The 8143-nt window shown below is 37.9% G+C and overlaps 1 long non-coding RNA gene across 1 annotated transcript; it reads right to left on the bottom strand.

Annotated features, from left to right (window-relative positions):
- Nucleotides 1–2420: 2420 nt before the first annotated feature.
- LOC125458542 (uncharacterized) lies at nucleotides 2421–7675 on the bottom strand. Its single transcript, XR_007248842.2, has 5 exons — nucleotides 7577–7675; nucleotides 7249–7472; nucleotides 6221–6313; nucleotides 4092–4238; nucleotides 2421–2606 (listed from the first exon to the last, which is right to left on the bottom strand). It is a non-coding gene; the product is annotated as an uncharacterized LOC125458542 (long non-coding RNA).
- Nucleotides 7676–8143: the final 468 nt, after the last annotated feature.

Below are 8143 nucleotides of genomic sequence, written 5' to 3'. Positions count from 1 at the left end.
ACTTTAAAAATCTCAAAGCCTTGGGCAAGTTGCAGAAGTCATTTACCAACATGATACTAGCAATCAGGAATTTTGTTTAGTTGTTGACAGTAGTGAAGCTGCCTTTCCCCCCTTTCAGCAGGGAAGCTTTCAGGGAGAATTATTACTGTTCAAAAACAAAGGCATTTGACAGGAGTAAATAAGTAACCATAACAATTTCCATTCGAAGATGGGTTGGTAACCAATTTTGAATAAGCAGAAGAGGTTTGCATCCAAAGTGAGTGCCTGTTATAGAATATGTTTACATTAGCTTTGTTCATAAAATCACACAACGCATGGTTGCATTTCTATATTTCCACAGTTGCATCATTCCAATAAATCATTTTCAAGCTTTACGAACCAACATAAGCTCTATTTTTGAGGAAATAGCCTTAGCTATTTGCAGCAAGTGAAAGAAAAACCATTTTATGCAATTCCATCTCACAGTTTCATTTCTACTCCTGTGATTCCGTAATGACTACAACAATAATGAACACAACATTATCATCAAGTTAAAGAGGACAAAAATCATAAAGTCATGATGACAGAAACCCTGACATAAATAAAAGCCTTCTCAAAGCAAATTACTTGGTGAAAGCAATCACGTAGAGATGAGTCTGCATATATCTGTAACAAGTATAAATAGAAGCCCACTGTAAGAGCAATCGCTCGGATTTGTATTTGACAGCATACACACAGGCATACAGTTATATACCCACATACTTCCAGCAAGATATCCGCCAAAATAATGAGTCATACAAGAAAGAAGCAGACAGTTCACTTTTTTTCTAAAGTTTGCACAAATGATCATTATTACATGCACTGATTGTCACAGATCTGGATAGAGCCAATTGTTAGTAGATCAGTTACAAAGCATTGTGTTCCGTTGTTCCATTTCTGACTCTTTCATAGTGATTTACTTACCTGAATTACAAAAGTCATACTGTGATTTTTATCTAAAGTTTGAGTATTATATTGTTATATCTGATTCATAAACATAGAGTCACAATGATAGGGGGAAAAAGTCATATATTTTAATTTTTTTCCAACCCACGCGCATGCACCGATGTGATAACCCGACATTAATCTACTAATCAGTCAAATCTAACTGTATTCAGACATCCATGAATGTGCTGGGAGTATGTTCATCTTTCTTCAATGCTAATCTTCCTACGAGTTTGATCCAACATTCTGATCGGGTATATGGACACACCTAGGTTGGATTCTGTTAAATGTAATGGAACTGCATAAACAATGAAGCTAGTATGCTGATTGACCCCAGGTATCTCGTGAAAGGTAAGGATTTTATTTTGCGTCTGTTAGCATCATCACTAAACGTTCGTCATCTCTCTTCCATTGCAGCAAATTGTGTAAATGACCTATGAATTTCAAGCTCCAAATAGTTAAGAAAAGCTTAAGTATCGTCCACCGTCCGCAATACAACTCCAGAGAACCGAACACTCAAAACGTTTCCTTGGGCTTTGAAGGTTACAGCTTCTTGATGCTTTGGATAAGTGTAATCCGTCAGTCGGGTGCAGACTCATACCAAACGTCTCTGCAATTCTGAGATAAATTCCGAAATTGAATTAAATTTGTCCTAAAAATCACTCGCGTGTTGTTCATCGCCATGCTGGAATTTTAAATATTGGCGCAGAAAGAATTTTTTTTTCTGTGACGAGTTTTATTTATAGGAAAACTGACCCTGAAAATGAGTTTACCTCAAGCTTATACACTTTCGGGCATAGTTATTCTTAATCGATTTAAAGCACTATGCGAGGATTTTAACCCCTTCACTATTTAGTGCCAGTCCGGCACGTGTTTTTAATCATTACAGGTGGAAACTAGTAAAGGCGTTCGGGCTGTATTAGTATAATTGCCTTGCATCGCAATCCAACTTCGATTCGATAATATTTCATCTTTTAACAATCCAGTCATGTTTAATTGCTGCAACATCCGGAATTATTATTTTAAATATCCTACCTTCCTTTTTTACTTGGCTGTTCCATAAATTGGTAAAATCACTTATTTAAAATAAAGTGCTTGAAAATAGAGTTTCAGAGATGCAACGGATATCAATTTAGAACCTTTGAACTATAAATATTATTTTGCTTCAATTCCTTTCACTGTACCGGCCCTTTGCAGTTTACCGTGAAAAGTTCTCAGGAAGAAAGCATCTGGAGCGAGCAGTTTCTGATAATGCGAATAATCTCCCGGTTTCCGTCAACCAAGTATAGTTCACTAAGACAAACATAAACTGATATTATATATATATTATATATTATATATATATTATATTATATTATATATTACATTATATATAATATATCTTTTTAATTTGTCTGTAATTACTTTAGGACAATTAATAGTCACGGATTCATTGGTCCCATAAAATGAGACTTGTTTTTAATGACTGGAAACAATTATGTGCAAAGTGTTCCAACTCACGAATGTTCTAACAAAGAGTATTCTGCATAGGTTTACAAGAAAATTCGAAGCTGAAATAGTTGGTGGCTCAGCTCTGGGGACTTCACTCGCTATTTCTTCAGCCATTATTGTCCTCTTGATCCTCAGAGATGTAGCAAATCCCACTGGTAAACAAAACATAAATGAACAATGGTCAAATAGTTCGAAAATCGGTGTTTGCATGTTCATGTTCCAAGTTTTATTCTACACAGGTTTATATTACATGTGCATTAAATAGTGAATATCCTTTTGATAATCCAAATGAATCATGAAAACCCCGAAAGAGATATAAATCAACGAACTGTTACTGAGAAAATAATCAACGAGTGGTTGTAAAGAAGACAATCGCCCATCATACATTTGACCTCCTGGGTAATGTATGCAACAAGGACCTCACGTTTTTACTGTTGTAATCAGTTCGTTCTGTTTTCGAACTCTTTTGTAAAGAGTGTAGAAGAGCGCAATTTTTAGCCGAGTGATTGGCACTCAGTGAAGAGTGCGGAAAGCCGGCAGTCTGGGTCCTAATGCGTGTGGCGTCGTTCTTTGTTGCTATTAGGGACAGTGTAATAGATGAGATAAAATACCAAGGCAGATTTCAGAGGCTGGAGCTAATACACCGCACAGCACAGGAAGTTTAAAACAAAAGACTATCTGTTCTTTTAAAGGCTACAAATAAAAAGGCACACACTGATGGGACTTGCAGTAAGAATTATTTGTTAAATTATTAAGTTCATGGAATTGACTGAGCAGCAAAAGAAAATCTGCACTTCTAAACTTGAGTTTTAGAGTTTCTTTACTATGCGAAAAATGTAATTGAAAAGTCGCAACTACGGTGAATTATTGTACATAGAGCGTTGTTTTTGTACAGTTCATGAAGCGACGCTCTTCTACATTACAGAGGGCAGTGAAATTGTGCAGAATATATAACGAAGTTGTTTCTCAATATTTCACCAAGACTCACATTCTCGCCGTCCTGCACTGATGGTTTTCTAAGTATGGCTTGGATGAAGCACCTATATGTCACTGTGATAAGGGAAATTAACCAACATCCACACATCAACTGCTTAGTCTTAGTTTCGTATTTATAATGTTATCATCCGACCACCTACTAGAGATGATGGCCACACAGTGCATTGAGTACATTTAAGACTGAGATAGATACATTCATGATTATCAAGGGGATCAAGGGTTACGCGGAGAAATTGGGAGAATGGGGTTGAGGAACTTATCAGCCATGATTGAATGGCGGAGCAGTCTCGATGGACTGAATGGCCTAGTTCTGCTCCCGTGTCTTATGGTCACAGCAACAATCCATTGAGGCAGATGGAGTGGCGTAGTAGTATCTTCATTTGGCGTATTTTTTGCTCATGGCTGTGGTGGGCAATCCGGAAAAGCAGCTTATGCCACCAGCCTGGCACTTGAAGCTGCCAAGTGATTCTACGGGTACGCGTTACCAAGCCACTGTAGCTACTAGCCATGACATTCCAAGAAGTGTCACCTTTCCCCCTTTTACTTTTAGCTCGTGACACTGGCGTGATGATAAATGATTAGGGCCTCACGCGATGCCTGCAACCATCATTGAGGCAGATCCTTGCGTCCTCTCTAATCACCTGGCTCTTGCTACTTCCCTATGCAGAAGGTCCCAGACATGTGACGATCTTCCATCCTGCGGATCTGCTCAATCTACCAGTGACGGTTGTTTGATTCGCTCCAACACACGTGGGAACTCTACCTTTGAGTTCACGTGAGGTTTCTTCCTAACAGGGAAACACACAATACACTGTAGACAGTGACGATATAAAACGTTGATCTCATTTTTCTTGTAATCGTAAGTTCTCTTAGCCACACAAAGCGTAGACAACACATGGGTCATAAACTATCAACTTGGGACTAAGAGTTAAATTGCTTTTGTCCCAAGCGCATTTTGTTTCTGGGCCAAAGATGGTAGCTGTTTTCCCTTTGTGTCAGAAGCTATATGCAACATAAAATAACATTGGCAAAAACGAGCCTATAATAAAAGGGGTTTACACAAGACGATTGTATCTGAGACATACGATTTTTGGTTAACTCGTTTTTTTGTAAAAAGGAAGTCCTCAAATATTAATTTGTGCGGCGTGTGTATTTTTTTAAATTCAGTTTGTGGCAATTTTCACCCTTTTCGACGACATTTTGACGCAACCGTTTTCTTTTGATTGTACGGATTGGCGTCCAACATTGTAATGTAAAGCGGGGATTGAGTTGTACTTTGACCCTGCGTGAATTTTTTTTACTGCTGTGTTTACATTATTGGAAATAGTTTTATAATTCCACATCTATCTCAACTCCCCAGATTTAATGCAGTTGTCTTTATAACGTTTCTGAACTATTAGACTGACCAAATATCTCCAGATGATCGTCTCACCAGATTACTGTCCAGTTATTTCTTATCGTGAATTATTTAATCAATTGAATTCAATTCACAGATGATTATAATAAGGCTAGTAACACCTATCTACCAGATTACTGTTATAGTAACACAACCGCTATGCTATGTATTGCAGCACACAAATACAATACTAAACAACATTCTCCCTTGTAAATCATAACTGTACATGACACTGCACAGCCATATCCCAAAACAGAAATATATGTGTTCATCATTTCAACGAGTTAAAGATTATCACATGCAACTCATTTAGAATGTGTGTGTGTGTTTTAATCCAAATTTAACTCTCATTAAACGTATTAATTACTAGTACCATAGTTTGGTATTGATGAATTCATCGGAAGCATGAACCGTAGATCATTCGTTTCGAAGTCTGTATCCTCTAGGTCAGCGCCTATCATGTTTTCATTGCGACAAATGTGAAAATTTGCCGGAGCACCACATCAGTTGCAGCCAATTCGTTTCCCTTTTTTCCCACTTAGGGTATGATTTTCATTTTGACACCGATTATTTTTGCGAAGTTAAATGACCGAAGTATTTTACCTTGCTATGTATTACGCTTTTAATGCCGAACGGGTCAAATTCACAGTGTTCCCACAGCAATACTTCTGATTTGTGTCACTCCTGCCCCCCTCCCCCGCATACTCTTTTCTCAGGAAACGGCCATAGTAAAAATGACCCGGAAATGGACCGATTCCGTTGTACTTAATGGGAAGAGCATCAATCAGTTTGACAAAAAGCAGCGCAATAACACTTCAATCTGTGTTTGCTTTCTCAGCAATTATTGCTCCAAAGCAGCCCAGTTGTTGATACAGTAGTCTTGAAAGTGCCAACCTACATTTATCACTCGGTCAAATACTGGACTCCCATCTCCTAGTTCTAATAGGTGAGCACCATAAACACAATACGGTTTAACGTTGAATGTTGGAAACAGCAATAAAAATTGTGCATTCGTTTGGAATAATGTCAGTCACGGAAGTTATTGTTTATTCGCCCCAGTTGGATTTCGCGCTGTTTAAAGCATGTAGTATAATTTTGACACAACAGTGTATTTTTAAGTCTTATTGTAGAGTTTTTTCACTGATGACCATTCTGACCCCACTCACGCAAGTTTCGTGAAAAACGCGCTAATAATTCTTCTGTGGAAATCCCACTCACAATATTTATTCATAATAGGGACTCCCAGAGGATTTTATTGTTGCATTTTCTCCTTAAAACATTTTAATCGTTTAGTTCACGGGAATGACGCTTTCGCCGAACACAAACGAATTAATAAATCCATCCTAATTCTAAACAGTGAGTGGATTGACATACCAAAAGACGTGATGTTTTGTAAAAGGCAGATACAACGGGGAAGCGGCTCGAGGCTGCTCCTGTCGTTAGCATGAGCGTCCAGGAACGTAAAAGCTAAAAACACACCAATGCCACATGTGAAAAGAAAGCAAATGTTCTACATGAGCAAGAAATAAAGTGAGCTTTGATCATTTCTTTTAAAATGTTACAGGAAAAAAAACTCTGCGAGCAACTTAAACTAATTCGAGAAACGGGATGTCGATGTGTACTAACATATAAACACAAATTATAAGATTTAAGAAAGGATGCAATTGAAACAAGGCTGCATATTAAATGGATGTTGGAGCGTAAGTGACATAAAATCCAAGCTCCATGCATGTCCTTTGAAAGTGTTGCATGTGTGTGCCGAAGCTGATTCCCGTTCAGTGAATTTGCGAGGCTCGATTTAAATTTGCAAGATGTAATCCTGAGATAATGGACACCAGTAACTGTCTGAAAACTGTCGGCACCGGCGCAGCTATTACAGGAAGCCTGATGCACTCTGTCAGAAGCTATCATGACACCACCATTAATTTTAACTGAGGAATTTTAATTGAAACGGAAGTTAGTACTTCACATGATAAGGGAATCTTATCAGATATTATTGTAACTATCACCCAGCTCGTTCGATCTCATAGTAGTGACTGCTGTAACACTGTTTATAAAACCATGAGAAATTGTTGCGGATGTCGGTTATACATTTACGTCGAGTTATTTGTGATTTGGAAAGATCAGGATTCTCCAAGAACTTTCCTTTTCTGTTTTTAGTGACCATCTCATCCGTATTGCTCTTTAAAAGGAAACTGATTTATAAAATTAAATTAAAATTCTTTGAAATGATCCGATGCAAAACAATCGAGCCAGTCCATCTGAAGTGTGACTCTTAACAGTGCCGCATTGACAGAAACGACTATGTCTCCAGTACCAATCACTTAACTACGCGTCACTTCGCAAAAATAGACAAAATAAATTTAAATCACTTTCTAAAAATAAGATAAAGTTTGTCATACGTGTTGGTTCAAGTAAACTTGCCCAGTTTACTCATTCTTCCGATCATTTCCGATGTTTCAGATTTAGGCTTCCATAAAACGGCTTGATGGAGATTCTCGGATTGGTTTGAGCCTGGGCCCAGAGGAACTGATGACCTCCCTTTGTTTTGTGTCAATTAAAGAACGTACAAAAGATTGTTGATTGCTAGAGTTAATTACCAATCTGCAACCTAATCCAGTGATGGCTGGAAAAGAGAACAACAGCGGATTTGTCAATAAAGACATTGCAATTCTCTCTCCCTCTCTGCAATTAAACTAATTTATGCCAAGATTTCTAAACTGTCAATACCTGTGTTTTTGTTATTGTCGTCGCAGTCAGTGGCAACCTGACTAAACTTCCCAGCATGCGATTGTTGATCTTCGAGATACAAACGAAATAGTGAAATTGATATTAAAGTAGAGCCGATGCGAAGTTATTCTTCCAATGGCTATTGAGCGATATAACGTAATATCCTTAATCTATTTATCTGTACTCTATTACAGCAATGTAATCCCTTAATACTTTTAGGAAATGTGTTGCAGCCTTTGACTTTCTACCACTGCATACTTTAAAATAGGAGCGTTTAAACCGCGTGTGGCTTGTGCTTATCGCTTTGTCAACTTCCATTACTTCCTAACATTCATGACTTGGGAATCCATTAGTGGTTACCTAATGTGTGATTAGTTCCTGCTGTTCTTAACTTGCTCACAAGTTTTATCAAGAACGAGATAACCTCCCGCCAGTGTCTCCCAATCTCATGTAAATGTCTGGTCTAATGCCACAGTCCAGTTGCTGAGATTGAATAAGAAACTTGCTGAATGTGCAATCAATTCCCGGAATTTCCCACTCAAAATTCGTATATTTGATTTCCTTCTC

Source organism: Stegostoma tigrinum, chromosome 13 (assembly GCF_030684315.1).
Source record: "Stegostoma tigrinum isolate sSteTig4 chromosome 13, sSteTig4.hap1, whole genome shotgun sequence".
In the NCBI taxonomy this organism is placed as follows: Eukaryota; Metazoa; Chordata; class Chondrichthyes; order Orectolobiformes; family Stegostomatidae; genus Stegostoma; species Stegostoma tigrinum.
The sequence above is the reverse complement of the archived record's forward strand: the minus strand, read 5'-3'. Positions and strand labels throughout refer to the sequence as shown.